Source organism: Lissotriton vulgaris, chromosome 6 (assembly GCF_964263255.1).
Source record: "Lissotriton vulgaris chromosome 6, aLisVul1.2, whole genome shotgun sequence".
Lineage (NCBI taxonomy): Eukaryota > Metazoa > Chordata > Amphibia > Caudata > Salamandridae > Lissotriton > Lissotriton vulgaris.
Window position 1 is genome coordinate 294636073 of NC_141694.1, and position 20192 is coordinate 294656264.

A 20192-nucleotide genomic window follows, 5' to 3' on the forward strand; every position below is an offset into this window, starting at 1 on the left:
AGAATTTGGCACGGAAACTGAAAATACAAAGACATAGTTTAATAAACCTTTAAAGGTGGTACTACAGCCCACACAACACTCTACAGCATTGTACAGGGTAGCACAAAGAACTCGAGTACACAGTCCCCTTTTATACACAAAGAAGGGGCTCATAAGTAGGCGGGTACAACTCAGAACATGATTTACAACCATATATGGACATTTCTGAACATGATCAATACATAGGTGGAGTTAACGGTTCTTGAAGTCCGCGGAAATGCACATTCCTATCCACACTAATCAAAGACAGATGTGACTTCTACTGAGCATGCGCTGAACGCACAAAGGACTATTTATAGACTGTTGCCGGGCAAATCCTAAGGGCGACTAGGGAAGAGGTAGGACTCATCACATGGCGAGCACATGGCAATATGTAGCAAACAAAATGGAGGACAGAAAAACAAAATGGAGTCTGACCGTATAAGAGATTAAGCGGGAAAACACAACAAGTGAATTACGATATCATGTCTTCAGCTAATGCCTAACATTATCGCTGTTTTATTTACAACAGACGACCCTTTCAGCATTAGCTGAAGACATTCGGTTTCCTAGGATAATCTAGATATTCATCGTTAATATCGATGCTCATCATTTCGGCTACCTCTCTTGTTATAATTTTCTTGTGGGTAGCCTCAGCAAATGCTCTTTTATTAGGTACACAAAATGAAACACATAGGGAACATATCATTGGACTACATTGAATGCATATACAACATGTAAAAATAATAGCAATAATTATACAAAGACCAGTAAGAACTTTCCAACCCCATGTGGAGATTAGAGTCCAGAACCAACTTGAAAAGGTCCAAGTTCCATTTTGGACATGTATATCAGCTGCGATCTTATGTAATTTATTGATTGCTTTGTACACAGAAGGAGTATGATCAGGGATAAACACGCAACAACTACTTCCAATAATTCTACAAGCACCACCTCTATCTGCTAACATCACATCCAAAACCATTCAGTTTTGTAACGCAACAATTCTAGTAATTTGTAGCTCTTCGGTGAGATTACCGAGAGCTGCAGCAGTTTGATTCGTTACGGCTTCTACTACTCTCGTTAATCGCCGTATCTTTCTACTATTCAGAGCAGCTCCAACAAAGAAAAATAATCCTAAATTGAAATCTATATACTGTTGCAGACTAGTGTCAGTCTGGTCTACATCATCAATAGACAAAGTCAGTTTGTATCTGTTTACAGTCACATTATTCAATAATTTCATATCTTTATGATAGGATGCAGGTGCCAGGAATACAGGTGGTAGTAGAAACGCTACATAACATTCTCCAGACCATCCAGCTGGTAATCGGTAATAACCTCTATTACCACATACAAAGTAAGTGTTATGGGAAGCAAGAAATGAGCTATTGTTCAGACCATCAATATTCAACACAATAATGCAATCACTAACACCTACAGGGATATAACCTACACTCTGTACACATAAATCTGCTTGTGCTTGGGCCACTGAAATCACACATTTCTCACTGCCAACAATGTCTCTAGTGTTCGTAAAAATATTGGGCGTTGAATCATTGTCCGGTCGATATTCTTCCCACTCCCATATAGTTCCGTTGGCTTGTGGATAGCCTTCTTTGTCCTGATGGCATTCTTTATTCAGTCTGAAAAGCAATCTGCCCACTGTAGGCTTTCTTGTGGCAAAAAGCAAAGTGTACCATGCTCGACAAGAGCCATTATGAGGGAAAGGGTGAGGTATGAACGGTGTTTCCCCTTCTCCTGATGTGCTGGCATCATCCCACATATCCAACAGTTTGTGGCATTAGTAGCTACGTGGGTATGGTGCAGCATCTGGATGAAAGTCTTATTCAAATACGACTGTCGATGCTTCAACTCTTGATATGGAAGTGTGTAAAAGAAATGCTCATCTGGGACTGGAGTGGAAACAACATACAGCTCACGGGCAGGAATTTCATCCTCGACAAACCACGTGATTGTAGCAACAACTGCCACAGCAGCAATGAACCCTACAGCACAAAAAATCTTCTTCTTATCCCTTCGAACAAATGTACAAACAGTATCTTCCTGAAACTAAAAGTGTTGTCAGAACTCTTCCCCCTAGGCAGCCGTTGTTTTCTTCACCAGCGGGCCAAGACGGGTGTTGCTACACTAATGCAGGGCTGACCCCCCCCCTTGCCTCATCGGCTCTCCGTTTCACTGACCTAGGGACCGTTCTGACAACTTATCACACAACTGCAGGCTCTTTCCTTGGTCGCAGATTATATCTTCTTGCTCCAGAAACTGTCGGGTCCGGGAAGAACTCCTCAGATTTGTCAGGTACCACAGCACGGCCTCTCTCCGCAGTAAGGATTTCTCGATGGTCGGTCAATACAGCAGGCTCCACCAGTCCGGGTTGCACCTTCCGGCAATGCACGGAATGAATCCAGTTTCTCTGATTGGTGACTCGGACAGCTGTTCTTGTGGCAAGGAGAACCTGCTCAGGACCACACCACCTCGGCTCCAGACTGCTCGACCTCTCAAACGACTTTATGAGGACGAAGTCTCCGGGCCGGAGATTATGGCCCTCGCCTGTGGACCCGTCAGGGAGTGCTTCCTGAACCTGTTGATGAATGGAAACCAAACTGTCAGTTAATTGTGCCAAATAGTCATTCATTAAAACACAAGGGACATTATACACTGAGATTGGCTTGGCACCCCCCATATATTCATGGGACGCCCGAACACTATCTCATAGGGCGTAAGGCCCGTCCGAGAATGTGGTACTGATCTGATAGACAATAATGCCAAAGGCAAGGCATCTGGCCAAGTCAAAGAAGTGGAAGCCTGTATCTTTGCGATTTTAAGCTTTAGAGTACCATTGTACTTTTCCACCAATCCTGCTCATTCCGGGTGGAACACTGCATGGAATTTCTGTTTTATTCCCATCCTTTCAGGACATACTTAACAACGTCCGCTATAAAATGAGGCCCGTTGTCACTCCACAACAATCTACAAACACCATATCGAGGAAAGAATTCCTTCAATAACACCTTTGCCGTAGTAATTGCAGTATTGTCCTTCGTAGGGTATGCTTCAATCCATTTACTGAATGCACAAACCACAACTAAGACGTATTTCAGATTATTGCAGCGTTCCAGCTGAATATAATCCATTTGCAATACTTCAAAAGGTGCAGTAGGTGTTGCAAATCCTCCTGCTGGAGTTCGTGTCCCTTTTCCTGGATTGTACTTAAGAGAAATCATGCAGGTCTGTACTACTGTTTTAGCCGTGCTAGCAATCTCTGGATGCTCCCAAACTTGTGTAATCAATTTCACAATTGCTGAAGCTCCAACATGTGCTAGCCCATGTGCCATCTGAACCATAGGTTGTACAAAGGCTGTGGGTAACTTTCACTTATCCATTTGTTCACTTCTCCAACAACCTTCATCGTCCAACTCTCCATCCTTGAACCATTGTTCCCGCTCTTTATCAGAAGCGGTCCTCTGTATCTCTAGCACCTCCTTCCTGGCATTGTGCCACCGCTCAGCTTGTGACTTCACAACGTACATTGGAGTGGAGTCAGGCTGCATCACAGTTTCACGTGCTACTCGATCTACAAAAGCATTTCCTTCTCCCACTTTATCTGTCACTTTCTTGTGTGCGCTACATTTCACTATAGCTATCTTCTTTGGATAGGTCAATGTAGTCAAGAGGTTATGTACTAACTCTCCGTACATTATCTGTGCTCCATGTGATGTCAAAAAGCCCCTTTCCTTCCAGAGCAGGCCAAAATCGTGCGCCACTCCAAAAACATAGCGGCTGTCCGTATAGACATTCACGCATAATCCTGCACTAAGCTCACATGCTCGTATCAATGCTATCAGTTCTGCTGCTTGAGCAGATTTCTGCGGTATGCGTGCTGTCTCCACTATTGTGTGTAGCGTAGTAATTGCATATGCTGCTGAGGTAGTACCATCTGGTAGCTTTAGGCAAGACCCATCCACCCACAGCTCTCCATCCACATCTGTAAAGGGCGTATCCTGCAAGTCAATACTACCCTTTGTCTGTTCCTCAGTCACAAAAACACAGTCATGTAGTTCCTGCGCCTCAGGCTGAGTCACGGAAATGGCAACAACGTGGCTGGGTTTAGTGTTGCACATCTCTTTAGTGTAATGTGAGGAGCCAACAGCGTTAGCTCGTATCCTGTTAGACGAGCGCTAGTTAAATGCTGCGTCTTTGTCTGATTCAAGAGAGCATCAACAGCATGGGGGACCAACACCAACAACTTATGAGATAACACAACCCCCTCACTCTCGCATATTGACACAGCTGTCGCTGCAACCGAGCTAAAGCAACCAGGTAACGCTCGAGCAACAGGGTCAAGCACTGCCGAGAAGTATGCACAAGGACGTTGTTTATCACTGTGCATCTGCACTAACACTGATAATGCGCATCCATCTCTCTCATGTACGTACAATGTAAAAGGCTTCGAGTAATCAGGGGTGCCTAACACTGGTGCTGAACAAAGGGCCTGTCGTAATTGCTGGAAAGCATTCTCACACTCATTTGTCCTGGGAAGGGGAATTGGAGTGTCCTTTGTCAAAAGCGCTAACAGTGGTTTAACTATGTGTGAAAAACCCAGTATCCTCTGTCTGCAAAAAGAAGTAAGACCCAAGAATGCTCGAACATCCTTCTGTGTAGAAGGTGCTGGTGTGTCCAAAATTGCTTGAATACGATCTGGTGTGAGTGCACGCCCCTCCTTAGACAAAAGGTGACCTAAGTAGGTTACCTTTGGTCTACAATATTGCAATTTCTTCTTCGATACTTTGTGATTATGCGATGCCAGAAAAGCAAGCAAAGACAGTGTACACTTCTCACATTGTTCAGGGGTATCGGCCGCCAACAAGATGTCATCGACATATTGTATAAGCGCCACAACTTCAGGTAGAACAAAAGAATCCAATTGTCGTTTCAACGCTTGGCTATAAATGCTAGGACTCTCAGTATAGCCTTGAGGAACTCTACAAAATCTATACGATCTATTATTCAAAGTGAAGCCGAAAAGATATCGGCTATCAGGATGAATAGGGATCGAAAAGAAGGCGTTCTTCAAGTCTATAACAGAGAACGTGGTTGCAGTTGGTGGAACCAGAGTAAAAAGTGTCGTAATATCAGAAACCACTGGGTATTGAGGTATCACTATCTTATTCACCTTCCGTAGATCGATAATAAATCGATAGATCCTCGTATCAGTGTCTTTTTTCAAAATCGGTAAGATAGGACTGTTACACACATTGTATGGAACCTCTTCCACTACCCCCACTTTAATGAGACCCTGCACCATCTGTGTAAGCGCCTCCTCCTCCTCCTGTGAAATCCGGTACTGAGGCAAGCGTGGCAACACAGCTCCCTCCTTTACACTGATGTGCACCGGGAAAATGACCATCTGTCCCACATCAGTATCTGAAGTAGCCCACAAGGTACGAGGTAAAGAGGCCAATGCAGTATCTTCTTTAATCGTATACACCCTCTCCATTGCCAGATAGTTATCTTTCAAAATAACACGCACTCCTTCAGGGGAGCAACGTATTGTAGCTCTAAAATGCTTGAGCATATCCAAACCCACAATGTTATCAGGCGTGTTGTGGGGAGAGCAAGAATGGACATGGTGCAACAAACTTATCTACGTGAAGTGCAAGAGGTTGTGATAGTGGGCTAAGAGAAGGCGTTCCATCGAACTCTATGGATGTAATTGTTAAGCCAGACAGGGGAGCCCTCGGAACCAATTGTTTAGACAAAGCACTACGGGTAGCTCCTGTATCAACCAGAAACCGATCAGTAGAAACCAAAACATGTGCTGTAACATAAGGACCCCTCTGATCTACTGGCACTTCAACTGATTCCTTACCCCATCCTATGCAATCCTATGCATACTGCGAATCATGATATTCAGGGCGTTCGTACTCAGATATTTGGCATTGATTCCGGCGATCAAAAACATTAGACCCAACTTGCGGTTGCATATTAGAATCAAACCTGGCACGATCATTTGTGTTGCCCCTGGGGCCTGAAAAGCCCCCTCTATTTCTTATCGGTCCTTAAACCACGCCCTTGCCGCTGCGCGCGCAACAATGGACACTCCCTTGACCAATGGCCCATCTGCCTGCAATACGCACATTGATCCCTAGCCAAATCCGAACAAGCAAAGGAAGAACCATAAGATCCTCGACCACCCCTATCGGTACCTCTATGGGGCGGTCCGTACATTTGGCTAACATAACCTTCGTTTTCAAATCTTTAGGCTTCTTCTCTTCATTACCCTTCGCTTCTAATTCATGACGCTAATAATACTGAGCCATCGTCAGGAGGGATGCCGGAGACGAAGTCGTCCAAGAGCTTTCACTCGCTTTTAACCGAGCTGCCACTCCTGGCAATAAATTCGAAACATACTTATCAACAAAAAGATGTCGGCCTGTGTCGTCCGTAAGCGACTGACCGCTAAAATCATGAAATTTGAAAATCGCGTAAAGAAATCTAAGACTGATTCATCTACTTTCTGCTTACACGACGCTAACATAGTCCAATCAATCTTTTTAGGGGGGATAATCGTTTTTAATTTAGCCAAAATGGCAGCAGGAAGATCTAAAATCGACTGGGGTGGTTTTTGCGCAGGTTTCCTGTCTCTATCCTCATCCTCAAGATCCGCCCATTTTGCCTTAAAAGTTACAAGATCATCCACTTTCCGCACAGATCTCCACATATCGGGGGGTGATATAAGCCCAAAAAATAAATCAATATCAGCTAATGTCATAGTGCAAAAGTTTAGAGCCCCCTCAACTTCCTCATAAAAGGCAGCAGGATTCTTTCGTGGATCAGGTAATGCAGCTTTTAATGCCATAACATCTGCTATATTCCAAGGAGTATAAACCCAATTATAAATGAAATACCCTCTAGCATCAGGAGAAGTTTTGTCTGCACTAGTATCCGCTCCTTTAAGAGGAACATACAAAGGCGCTGCCTCTCGCATCAGCTTAGCATGCACTGGCTCAATCTTATCTGAATGAAAGATAGATGACTGCTTCCCGCCGCCGCTCAGATTCGTTTGCTCCTTCTCCGCTTTCTTTTTCCGCGCTTCGTCCCGTAGCTGCAACATCTCGTCCAGCAACGCAAACAACCGTCGAATCGCATCGGGCACCTGAGAAAGAGGAAGAAGACCTTTACGCAATTCTTTAGAGTCATGTACCACATCATCAGGTTCAAGAACATCGGAATATTTCCGAAAACATGCAATCACTTCATCAGAAAGAGTTTCAGTAAAACATATTTTCTCCCTATCCTGCCATCCTTCAAGAGACTGCATTAACTCAGGAAGAGTAACAGTATCCTTGACAATTCGATAAGCAATCTTTCGAAGGTCAGCCACACGATCGTACGATAACAAAGACCGCGTGTCCACCTTGTCTTGGGGTGATCCAGAATCCCCTCTCGGAGCGGATGGATCAGCATACGGAGGCGGAGAGAGATCTAATAATGAAAAATCATCATCATGTTTATTAAGTACAGGATAAAGAGGCTGCCGAACAGCATACTGGCCAGATATCTACAATCTACGTTCCTTTTCCGGTTTCTCTTCTAATTCCTTTGTTTCACGCCTTTTCAACTCTTGCGCTCTCTCACGTTCACTCTTTCGTTGTTCCTTCTCAATCAGCGCTTTCTCACGTTTCTTGCGCTCACGCACTTCTTTCACTCACATACGCACACATTCAAATATGTCTTGCCTCGCTCGTCGCTTACACATACACTGCTCCACATACTCAATTTTACGCAAATCAAACGATCCATACAGAGGCCAACGTAACTCAGGATCCTTTTTGGTGTATTTTCTCCACAATGTGCTGTACATTATAGAGGAAATACCAAACTTCACATACATATCCCTATTCGGTGTCCCCTCCGGGGGAGCCAGCTGTGATTCCTCAAGTCTTAACCGGTCACTTCCAAAACAGCAGCACCACTTACGGAGTGCGCTAAAAACAGGCATGTCAAAAATAGTGCAAAATATGCAATATTATAATTAAAAATGGCACTTAACACGTTGTGCCGCTCAAATCCAAAGTTCAGGAGAAATATTTCCACATTGCCTGCCTATATGTGTTGCAACGCATATATCCCAAATCCAAAACCTAATATGACTAGTCCGACAAAACCAAATAGCCACAGCAAGCGTATCCTAAAACTGCCTTGCCAACCCAGGCTTCCAAAAGCTTGCAGCAAGTACCGTAGAACGGTTCTTACCAATCCAGAGCATCCAGATTCCAACTGCCCAGTTCCAAATTCACCCAAACGGCCACTGCACGGCAAACCGACAGAAGAGGTCTCAGTCGAGGACCGGCGCCACCCAGATGGTCAGATCGGACGGGAAGGAAGAAAACCTCGGGATGCCAGGACTAAAGACGCCGCTGGCAGTGATCACGTCCCCGGCAAGGTTCCAATCCTTCGTCACGACCAATCCTTCGAGCATCCGAGTCGCCGATGAGCTCTACGTGTCTGGCGCCAAATGATGAGTACAGGCCTCAGCAAGGCCTGCGAGTGCAAAGGGTTCGCCCTTTTGTGCACGAAGTCCTCAGACTACACAAATAATTTGGCACGGAAACTGAAAATACAAAGACATAGTTTAATAAACCTTTAAAGGTGGTACTACAGCCCACACAACACTCTACAGCATTGTAAAGGGTAGCACACAGAACACAAGTACACAGTCCCCTTTTATACACAAAGAAGGGGCTCATAAGTAGGCGGGTACAACTCAGAACATGATTTACAACCATATGTGGACATTTCTGAACATGATCAATACATGGGTGGAGTTAACGGTTCTTGAAGTCCGGGAAATGCACATTCCTATCCACGCTAATCAAAGACAGATGGGACTTCTACTGAGCATGCGCTGAACGCACACAAAGGACTATTTATAGACTGTTGCCGGGCAGATCCTAAGAGCGACTAGCGAAGAGGTAGGACTCATCACATGGCGAGCACATGGCAATATGTAGCAAACAAAATGGAGGACTGAAAAACAAAATGGAGTCTGACCGTATAAGAGATTAAGCGGGAAAACGCAAAAAGTGAATTACGATATCATGTCTTCAGATAATGCTTAACATTATCGCTGTTTTATTTACAACACCTCTGTCTCTGTCTGCATCCCTCTGTCTCCCTCTCTCTCTGTCTCTGTCTCCCTCTCTCTGTCTCCCTCTGTTTCCACCTCTCTCTCTCTCTGTCTCTCTCCCTTTACCTCCCTCTGTCTGTCTCCGTCTGTCTCCCTCGGTCTGTCTCCCTCAGTCTGTCTCCTTCCCTCTGTCTGTCTCCCTCCCTCTGTCGTCCTCCTCCCTCTGTCTGTCTCCCTCTGTCTCCCTCCCTCTGTCTGTCTCCCTCTGTCTGTTGCCCTCTGTCTCCCTCTCTGTATCCCTCTGTCTCCCTCCCTCTGTCTCCCTCTATCTCCCTCCCTCTATCTCCATCTGGCTGTCTCCCTATCTGTCTCCCTCCGTCTGTCTCTCTCTCTCTGTCTCCCTGTCTCTCTGTCTCCCTCTGTCTTTCTCGGTCTCCCTCCCTCTGTCTGTCACCCTCTGTCACCTCACCCCAGCTTCCTTGGCACACACACAGCCGCACCTGAGTACTTCACAGGTCTTTAAAAGACCATTTACTTGTTAATGAGGCTTTGTTGTGAATCACCCGGCCCCCATAGAGCAGAGTGTCTCGGAGTCTGCGGTGTTTGCTGACACTTTGCTGCTATTAGATCTTAGCGCGGCATTTGATACCGTCTCGCATCCCTTACTACTCTCCCGCCTCAGGGAGGCAGGGGTTCTAGGGCCAGCTCATGAGTGGCTGTGTTCGTTCCTTGCAGACAGAAGGTTTTAAGTCCACTGTTCCCCCTTTAAATCCGAGGTGCGATCACTAAAGCAAGGGGTTCCGCAGGGCTCTATTTTGAGCCCTATCGTATTCAATCTTATATGGAACCCCAGGCGAAGATAGTGGAAACCTACGGGGTGGAGATTGTGTCCTACGCGGATGACACGCAATTGGTGGTGACACTATCCCAGCCCCCGGAAGAGGTGGCAGCGAACTTCTCCGCCTGTCTAGGAGAACTGGTAGGCTGGATGAATAACAACTACCTGCGCCTCAATGCGAGTAAAAAACGAACTTCTAGTGCTAGGGAAAGCTTCGTCCATCTGGTCTTCAGAGTGGTGGCCACCCGAACTTGGGCCCAACTCAAACCCTTGGAGCAGGTGAAAAACCTGGGAGTTCGAATGGACGTCAACCTGTCATTTGAACACCACATTAGAGGGGTAGCCGGCAAATGTTATGGCATTTTAAAAAAGTCTGCGTTAAACCCTGGACTTACTCCCCATTACTGGTAGGAAAACGCTAATTCACACCCTTGTCACTCCCCACTTGGACTACGGGAACTTGTTGTACATTGGATTGAGCAAAAAAGGACTGCACCGACTGCAATGCGTGCAGAAAGCAGCCGCCAGGATGGCGCTGAACCTTCCTCGAAGGTCTTCTGGGAGTCGTGCCTTAGCCACCCTGCACTGGCTTCCTGTCCGTGAACGCATTGTGTTCAAAACAATGTGCATGGCTCAGCACATTGCTCAGGGAAGGGGACCTATCTATCTTCAGAAGTTGCTGACCGTGTACTATCGTAAGCGGTTTCTGAGATCCCTAGGGAGTATGCTCTTCCAGGTGCCATGTATCTACAGAGCACGGATGGGTGGTCGCTCCTTCAGATACCTGGCCAGTAAACAGTGGAATGCTCTTCCCATTGAGCTTCGTATGGAACCATCGGAGACGAGGTTCCGTCAGAAACTGAAGACTCACCTTTTTCCTAAGTAGTTTAGGTTTCTGTCTGCCATCGGGGCCTTTTGAGCTCTATACCTGACAGTCAATGGAGCTTGCTTGGTTTCTTTCGCCACAGCGCGGAGACACACTGTTTCTAGTGTAACCAAGCGCTTTATAATTTTTTTTATTATTATTACTATAGTGGATTTGAGCAGTTCTTCAGTTGCTGCTCCTTGTGCTGCTGGTTAACTGCCATTTTCTTGATATTTAGATTAATTATATTGCTTGGTACCTGTGGAGACAAAAAATGGGTGCAAAAGGTTTACAAACAGCTAATTGCTCTTCTAAGTTGAAAAGGTTGATGCATACAAAGTATTATTGGACATATACTCATTGCCCAGTGCTGTCACTCCATGAACCATATGGATGGTGATGTACATATCCTGCAGAAGAAGGAAAAATACTATTAATTGGTGTTTCCTCTACTAAAAATCAATGATTGAGAATTAAAAAACATTGTTTTTCTAAAGACTTTTTTGGCATTCCCTGGGACAATACACTATCACTTCTATGGATTTAGTTTTTGCGAAACATTGAAGGTATAATGTAATTCCATTCTTATTTAGTCTGCCTTAAACCCTTTTAATTTTGTTGTTTAGGTAACTATTGGGTGCTATAGTGGTGTTCTAGAAGTAGTGATATTCCTTTTTCTTATTTACTCAGTATTTTGTATTTGTTTCATCCTCTCAGGATTTACAGAGCATTTTCAGGTTTCTACGCACTAGATTCTAAGGGCCTAATTTCTGAGAAATAACGCATTGCTGCGTGAAAGCAACAATGCGTCACTTCTCAGTGTGCACTCCTTGCGTCATGATTGATGCGTCATATTTATAATATGACGCATCATGTTGCAAGCAGTTACAGATACGTCAGTATTTCTGACGTATCTGTAGGCGCAAAAGTGACGCATTGCTGGAGTGTATCACAAAAGTGACGTAACACCAGCAATGTGTACTTTCACATGGGCAAGTCCCATGTTGCTAGTGACTGTGTCAGTCTTACGTCTGCCATGAAGCAGGCGTAAGATTTTGACGAATTAGCTGCCAAGAAATGGCGCAGTGAAATCTTATAGATTTCACTGCGTCACTTCCATGACCCTTTCTTGCATCAAAACACCCCCTTGCATACATTATACCTGGTGCAGGTATAATGTGGCACAGGGGTTTACAAAGTGACGCTTCTACCTAGATGCCTCACTTTGTAAATATGGCCCAACAAGGCGCATTTTTTACGCCACTGGTGCGTCACAAAAAGTGACGCACCGGCGGCGTAAAAGTGATGCACAGCCACATAAATGAAGTTGGGGGAATTTATAAAGCGCTCGTACACCAAAAAGGTTTCATGGCGCTAATCAGACCGGCAGCAGAACAGGGCAATAATTTAGACCTCAATAGCATTAGTAAAGAGCCAGCTCTTCAGATCTTTACGAAACTCCATGTAAGATGGGGAAAAGTGGAGATTGTCAGGAAGAGAGTTCCAAAATCGAGGGGCCTGGAAAGAAAACCTCAGCCCCCCATGTTTCTTCCTGAGAAACCGAGGAACAACCAAAAGGTTCTTGGAGCAGAAACGCAAGTTTCTGGAGGGGGTGTAGGTTCTAAGCCTAGATGCTACGTAAAAAGGGGCTAAACCTGCTAGTGATTTAAAAATGAGACACCCTAATTTAAATAGACATCGATGGGTGACCGGTAACCAATGCAGTTGCCTCAAAAGTGGAAGAGCATGATGGTAACTAGACCGACTATAAATCAGTCCAGCTGCCTGATTTTGAATGAGCTGTAATCGGCATAGTTCATAGGCAGGGATATCAATATAGAGGGAATTAGCATAGTCAACCCGAGAGATGACAAGAGCAAGGAGAATGATTTTAAGAGCATCAATGGTAAAGAACCGGGCAACCTTTCGAATATTATGGAGACACAAAAAACAGGATGAGACGACCATACTAATCTTGGTGTGCATAGAAAGGTCATCACTGATGACCCTAAGTGGGAAAGTGAGAGGTATTAGGTAAAAAAATTAGGTTTGGGCGGAGCTCGCAGATTTTCACTCCATGGAATTCCACGCAGTCACCTAAAAACTCAGCAAGATTACACTGAGTTCCGCCCACCCTTAGATTGGCTGGGTGCACTCACATTTTATGCCAGCAACTCACACGAGAGCCAGGCAGGCACTATGAAAAGCAGCAATACATGTGTGAAAGCTTGCCATCGAGCTGGTGCCGCTGTTCATCTGACATGCAGCTCATTATGTTAAAGACACATGTTCACAGTAGTGAGCAAGTTTTCAGCAAAGCAAATGAAACGGAAAGTGTTGTATTCATCTTCACTAAAGTTTACTTTTGGGTTTGCGCAATGATATTTTCTTTTTTCCAGACTGATCTATAAACTCCTCTGGGATTCTTTCGGTCAAGTTGTCATGTGCTTATCTAGGTTCCTGATCGATACTGTGACCTTATGCCCCTATTCGGCTATAAATCCATTTATTCCCTATATTGGCATAACCGCTCAAGTGCGATTTTCTGTAAAGTCATCTCTGGCCTCACACGAGCAGAGCCACAGAGCCACATTCCAGCATGACTCTCTGCTACTTCCTTTGCGACCAATTAGTGCAATGACAGAGCAGCAGTCACTATCTGATATTCCTAGATAACACTCCGAGTTCTTCAACAAAATAAAAACTTAGCAAACCTGGAAATCCCCGCTTGCTATGTTTTGATTAGTAATGGAACTCTAATGAGCAACTGATAGCTGCCACTTCCTAGTGACATCTTTAATTGACGTCTTATGTCCAGCAAACTTGCGTCAAACCCGGCACCTGTCAGGTATAAATATTACCAACGTTGCCTTAAGCAATACGAAGCTGTGAGCTGTGAGAGCGAAGCTAACTGCTGTTGAGCATTGCCTGTCGCTGCAGCCTGCTATCCTGTGGTGGTGAAGCTACTGATTACCATTATCGCCGCTACAGCGCGAACTATGGTGCAGTACGCTTGAGGAGCCGTGCAGCCGTCCTCTGCGAAGACATCCAGCCCAGCTGCCCGCGGACGCTGTCACCCCTCCTTCCTCCAGACGCGCTGAGAGAAGCCGCTGCCTTTCTCGTGCAGAGAAATCCAGTCCCGGCGCTTCCAGTTTACCCTCGCAGGTGACTGGGATATCGAGAGAGACCCCTGAAGGAGATACCAATCCTCCATCATTCTATTCAGAGGTATGGTGTTGACTAAACCCTTAGACGAGAATTCTTGAAACAAACCTTGGCAAAACCAACTTAACTTAAGCTACTTACTTACTCCCCTTCTCACGTGTTAGGCCTAGGTCAGGCACACTGGGGTAGGCTTAGTTAGAAGCACCAGTTGAGTATGTTAGCCTAATGTATATATGACTGTATATATGTTTTATTACTTTTAAACCATTGTATGGCTAAGAAACCATATCAATGCTTTTACAGTTCTATTTCGCTATTCTTATCTTACTGTACGTACTTTTCATAATAACAGTTATTGCAATTGTGGCAATACATTTCTCTTGTATGAGAAGAAAGACTGTTCAATAAATGTTAACCTTTATTGATAAACGCCCGTCTCTCTATTCTCTACATACTGTGAAAGTAAACTGCACTAGACTGACTGAGTGAAATCTATGTCTATTGTTTCACACGACCCTAGAGATCGACTCTTGATCTGAGGAGCAAAGTTGTCATGTTGCACGGTTGTTGGAAAGCTGAATCCCTTCTTGTCTGTGCCAAGGAAGCTGATCACTTCCTATGCAGAGAAGAAAGTTTCCAGTGACCTCTGAGCTAGTTGGTAACACAACCCAATTAAGTTTAGCATAGTCAGTGGAGGCCTGGAATATAAGCAGTTCCACGTCGATACTACTGTTTATGTTATTCCAATGCGCAGGGCCTAGTGGGAAACTAGGAACTACACTACATGGCGCCCAACGTTTGGTAAGGCGATAAACTAACGTAAGACTTGTAGAGTAACTCAGTCGTGCATATTTCACACCCCTTTCTCCCGTAAATACTCCAATAGACGTCTGGAGTGGGTGAAAGGTTAAAATCCGCCCGACCTTAGTAGGAAGAGATTCCTATGTAAAGCTCTGGTTTATTCAACGTTGAAGGATACAGTGTTCCAAAATATTGTGCATCTAATCTTTGTCTCCTTGGAGACCTACTCTGCAAAAACTGCATTTATACAATGTCAGTAGAAAACAACGGCACCACTGGGGCCGCAGTAGATGCGACTCAGCAAGGTCCCGAATACACAGACCCGGGTGCTATTATCATCCCGGTCCAGTTAAGAAGATCTATAACTTTAAAACTTATAGAAAACGGACTGCCACCTCAAGGTGGTACAGTAATTTTCGTGATAGAGGCTCACGAGTATCGGCAGACAGAGGTATTCTATTCATGGATAAACTTTCCAGCGGTAAACGCTATAACACAAGAGTTTCACTATTACAAAATAGAGGAACCTCCGGAAGAGTACGCTCCTTTCGAGGAGGTTGAAATTCCACTTAAATTTCAAGAGCACCTGCTCTGGTTTAATGGCGCCCTAAAACACAATGATCACATAACCAGGCTCGGTCCACTAGGTAGACCAGGAGCCACGTGGCCGGTTCTAGCCAGCTACACACCACATCCTGACATTGCAAAAATGTCTAGAGAAGAGCTGTTAGTACAGCTAAACACATTAATAAAAATACATAGGCAATTAGTCCAATATGTAATACGGACTGCAACAGTCCAGCCAGCTGTTAATTCACACCAGCTGACCCCTCATCAGGGGAACACAAATAAAATTACACCACAGAACATACAGTCATGTCTTGGTAAAACACCCGTAAAACGGGAACAAATTCCTTTCTGGTTAGCCCAGAAAATCACTCAAATAGAGGCAGTATTTCCTGATACTACCCCTATTGAGAAACACAGAATCTTGACCATCTGCCTTCCTATGGGAATCGCACCACACGTGGAAGACTGCGACACTTGGGGTACAGTCTTTGCTTCCATTTACACAAAAACACACGGTGTTCCGTCTATGGCGGTAATACCAGACGTGCTAAAACAGATTCAAAATGAATTCGGTCCAGAACCAGCTTTAAATCTAGGTATGAAATTACTGAAAGACTTCAAGCAGGTCACGGCTATATTATTAGCCAATGTAAAGGGAGAAGCAGCATCTGTGGCGATTCGCCAGAAGTTGAAGGAAACAGATATAAAAGATCCTGTTGAGCTTGCAAAAATCATAGAAAAATGCTATGAAGAATTAGGTAGAGACAGCTTGGGTGGGAAACCAGTTAAGCCCCAACTGCTCGAAAATCCTGAAAAATTATTTATTAAAAATAATTTAAACACTCCTAAAAAGAGCTGGGATGGAAATAAACAATCCACTCCCAAGGAAAAGTTTTCCAGTCCAGAGGAAGGTCTCCTCGACGGAGGGAGAGAACTCCGACTCGAGAACGCCAGTCTCCCCAACGGGAGCCCTCTGAGAAAAGATATAACCTTAGAAATAGGGATAATCTGAAAAAACCTGATAGATATCAAAGTATTGATACACGTCCCTCTCGATCTTTTCCACAGAATTCGGAAAGAAGAGGACGGTCAGACCCAGGAGAGCACACCAAGTCCAAAGACAAGGAACCTGCTCAAAATAAGAAATCTCAATTTCCTAAAAAGAAGGTAGCCAGTATTAGAGTAATCAACCATGCCGAGAATACTGAGGACACAGTTGAAAAACGGGGAGTGGGCATTGACAATGTTGGACAGTGCAGCAGAAATCAGTATAGCGCGCAAGATCTTGATGAGTCATCTGGAGACAGTGGACACGAAGGAATACATTCAGGTTGAAACTGCCGACGCCAGACTTAGCGAGCCCCATAAAATATACGAAATAACATTGCGTATAGAGGGTGATAAGACTAGGAAAATTAAGGGTCTATTTTGGGATAAGCTCTCAAAAGGCTATGATATTCTGTTAGCTGAAAAAGATTGGCCCCCGGAGTTTGTCAGGGAGTGCCCTCGTGGCGAAGAAGTGATTATGCCTGCCTTCTCGAATCACATACCGATTCACAAAAAATACACATATGCAAGGAAATGGGCTGTAGCCCAGGCACCTGCATTGTATAAAAATCATGTAGGATGGGATGAGGATTCACCTCCTCACAAAATCCAACTAAAAAGTGAACCAACTGCCCAACGGCAGTATCCCATAAAGCAAGAAGCTAAAAAACAGGTCAGGGAGATCTTAGATCAACTTGAGTACCAGGGGGTGATTGAAACATGCACCTCTCAAATGAACAATCCTTTGTTTCCTGTCTCCAAGCCAGACAATTCATATCGTCTAGTTTTGGACTACAGACACCTTAATACATGTTGCAAAACTTTTGCAGTACAAAACTCGCATAGTGCAGCCCTAATGAATAATATAGTTAGGAAAAAATATAAAACGACATTAGACATTTCTAATGGTTTCTTTTGTCAAAACATTGCACCAGAAAGCAGGTATTTGACCGCTTTCTCCGCATTTGGGTCACAGAAAAAATTCTGTCGACTCCCACAGGGGTTCAAGAACAGCCCAGGACTATTCTCAGCTAGGGTAACAGAGTTACTACAAATCTATGATGATGAAGCATTGTCTTACGTAGATGATATTTATCTCACAGACGACGACTTGGATACTCACTTGAAAAGAGTGAACACCATTATACTTGGGTTCGCAGCAGAGGGTTACAAATTCAACTTTAAAAAGTCCCGAATTGCCCATCTGACAGTACTGTTTTTAGGGTACGAATTATCAAGTGAAGGGAAAAGCCTAGCGGACAACTTCTTAGAGAAGTGCGCTGTACTCCAAGCTCCAAAAACGCTGAAGAATTTACAATCAATACTAGGTTTTCTGAATTTCGGAAGAACTTACATCCTAAATTACGCAGAGAGGGTTAAACCTCTCTACGAACTAATAAAACCTGATTTAAAACAAATCAATTGGACTCAAAAACACACAGAAATTTTGAGATCACTGCAAACAGACATGTTAGCAAAAACAAAATTAGATACACGTGACAACACACGTGATCTTGTAATCCGAGTCATCCCAGGAAGATGCGGATTCACATACCTAACCTCTAATGAGGGAGAAAAAGTACCAATAGCTTACAAATCACATTTGTACACAAGGGCTGAAATAAAATTCAGTTCAACGGAGAAAATTCTAACTGCGGTTCAGACTGCTGTAGCGAAAGAAAGGCCCCTAGCACAAGGTAAACGAATATTAATCGTAACTCCTATACCGGCTTTAGAAGCGGTAACTAAAGCTAGCATTCCTAATGCTAAAGCTTTGCATCCTAGATGGATTCAGTGGGTTAATTCTCTTGCTGCAACAGACGTAGTTTACGAATTTGATCCTAACTTAAAAACACAGGAATTTTTACAATATGAATACGAATGTCCTCTGCCAATTGAAATCCTGCCTCTCGAAGAATACGGAAGTATTATATATACTGACGGATCAGCACAACCCGCAGTTGGGGGTAAGCAAGCTTACAGTGCTGCGTGCGCGATTGTTAAAGGTCGCTGGCACAAAGGAAAATTTAGACCATTGGTCACTAAAACACAATCTCTAGGAGATTGCTCGGCTCAGCGAGCTGAATTAGTAGCATTTAAAGATGGCGCTCGAAAATGCAGAACGCGAATTCCCCACACTTATCGTGTGCGATTCTCATTTTTGCGTCAATTCTTACAACAACAAACTGCAGAGTTGGATCGAAAACGACTACAAAGATGACACAGGTGCCACAATAAAGCATAAATTGCTCTGGAACGAGGTAGCTCTTTTAAGTAAAGAACTACAAAAGACTCACGTGATTCACGCACAGAGTCTTCAACGTGATGGCGTTCACGTTGCAGGGAATTCATTGGCTAATACAGCCACCGCGGAAGCAACTAACCCGGCTTCCGTAGCCACAAAAAAGCGTACAGATAAGTATATAGACGGGGAAACCATGCTAGCAGTAAAAACGACCGTAAAAGGCGACTGTGCAGCACTACCCGTAAACTATCCACTCAATTATGCATACATAATCGATGCAAACTCCGTTCCTTTTGCTCGAATCCCTGGAGTGGGGGATAGAGTAATTCCAAACAGGAGCAGGAGGGGCTTCCTCCTACTGGAAGCACACATGGGGTTGGGTCTGAAACACCAAACAATCAAAGCCTCTCTGAAAGAATTGCAATCAGAGTACTGGTGGCCAGGAATGAGTATAGATATTCAATGTTTTGCTCAAAATTGTGAAGACTGCAACAGAGATCGCAGTAATGAACAGGCCAGTGTAGTTTCAGGATCCCTACTAGACAGCATAAGGCGGTCTATCTGCGCAATCAAAGAAGAGAAGCGCGTCCCAGTGTACAACGTTTAAGACGAAATGCACTTAAAAAATGAGGCCCCAGCGCTCGGCTGACGCTAGAACGGTTATAAAAGATTTGCGAGTCTTTATCGGCACATACGCAATTACCACGTTCCATTCTGACCAGGGTCCTGCTTTCAGCTCTCAAGCTTATAAGGAGGCCATGGCTAGCATGGGAATTGGGTTGCGGTATTCTTGTCCGTCGCACAAGTGTGGTAGAAAGAAAAAACCGGGACATAAAGCAATCTATAACAGCGAAGGTATTAGGTTCAGGCGCTGGGTGGGTCAAACATTTAATAAGTGTCCAGACTAGTCTTAACAACATGCCAAGAAATTCTCTAAAAGGTTTCAGCCCATACGAACTATTGTTCGGAATAAGAATGAAAGTTCAGGACCTCGATAGTCAGATGTCAGTGGTACAAGAAGAAAAAACAACAGAGTTTGATGTAAAAGACCGTTTGGCTGTTTTACAGGAACTGAATGAAACAAGAAAATCATTAAGCAACATAAAGTTAAAGCAACAGCCAAATACCACTGACGAGGCACCACCCGCAACAGCCCCAGCAAGGCCTGTCTGGATTCCAAAGATTGGGGATCTAGTCAGAGAAAAGATCGCGGTTAAGAAGGAATTTGGGCCTTCTTACAGAAAAGCAGTACCTGTCTTAGCAGTCACCGGAACAAGATCAGTTGTGCTACCGCCCCTTGCTGGTAAAAAGGAGAACAGAGTCGTGTCCATCGACCTGGTAAAACCACAAGCATGTGGCCTATAATCAACAGTAGGCCCAGTGGACTCCCAAGAAACAACAGAATACCCAAACTTGCAACAATCCAAGAGGTTCAAACTGAAAGACTAATCACATTCGATCAGCCTGCAGTGCACAATGAAGGACTATGCAA

The 20192-nt window shown here is 44.4% G+C and overlaps 1 pseudogene; it reads right to left on the reverse strand.

Moving 5' to 3' along the window:
• Positions 1-565: 565 nt before the first annotated feature.
• Positions 566-10409, reverse strand: LOC147707152 (uncharacterized; annotated as a pseudogene).
• Positions 10410-20192: the final 9783 nt, after the last annotated feature.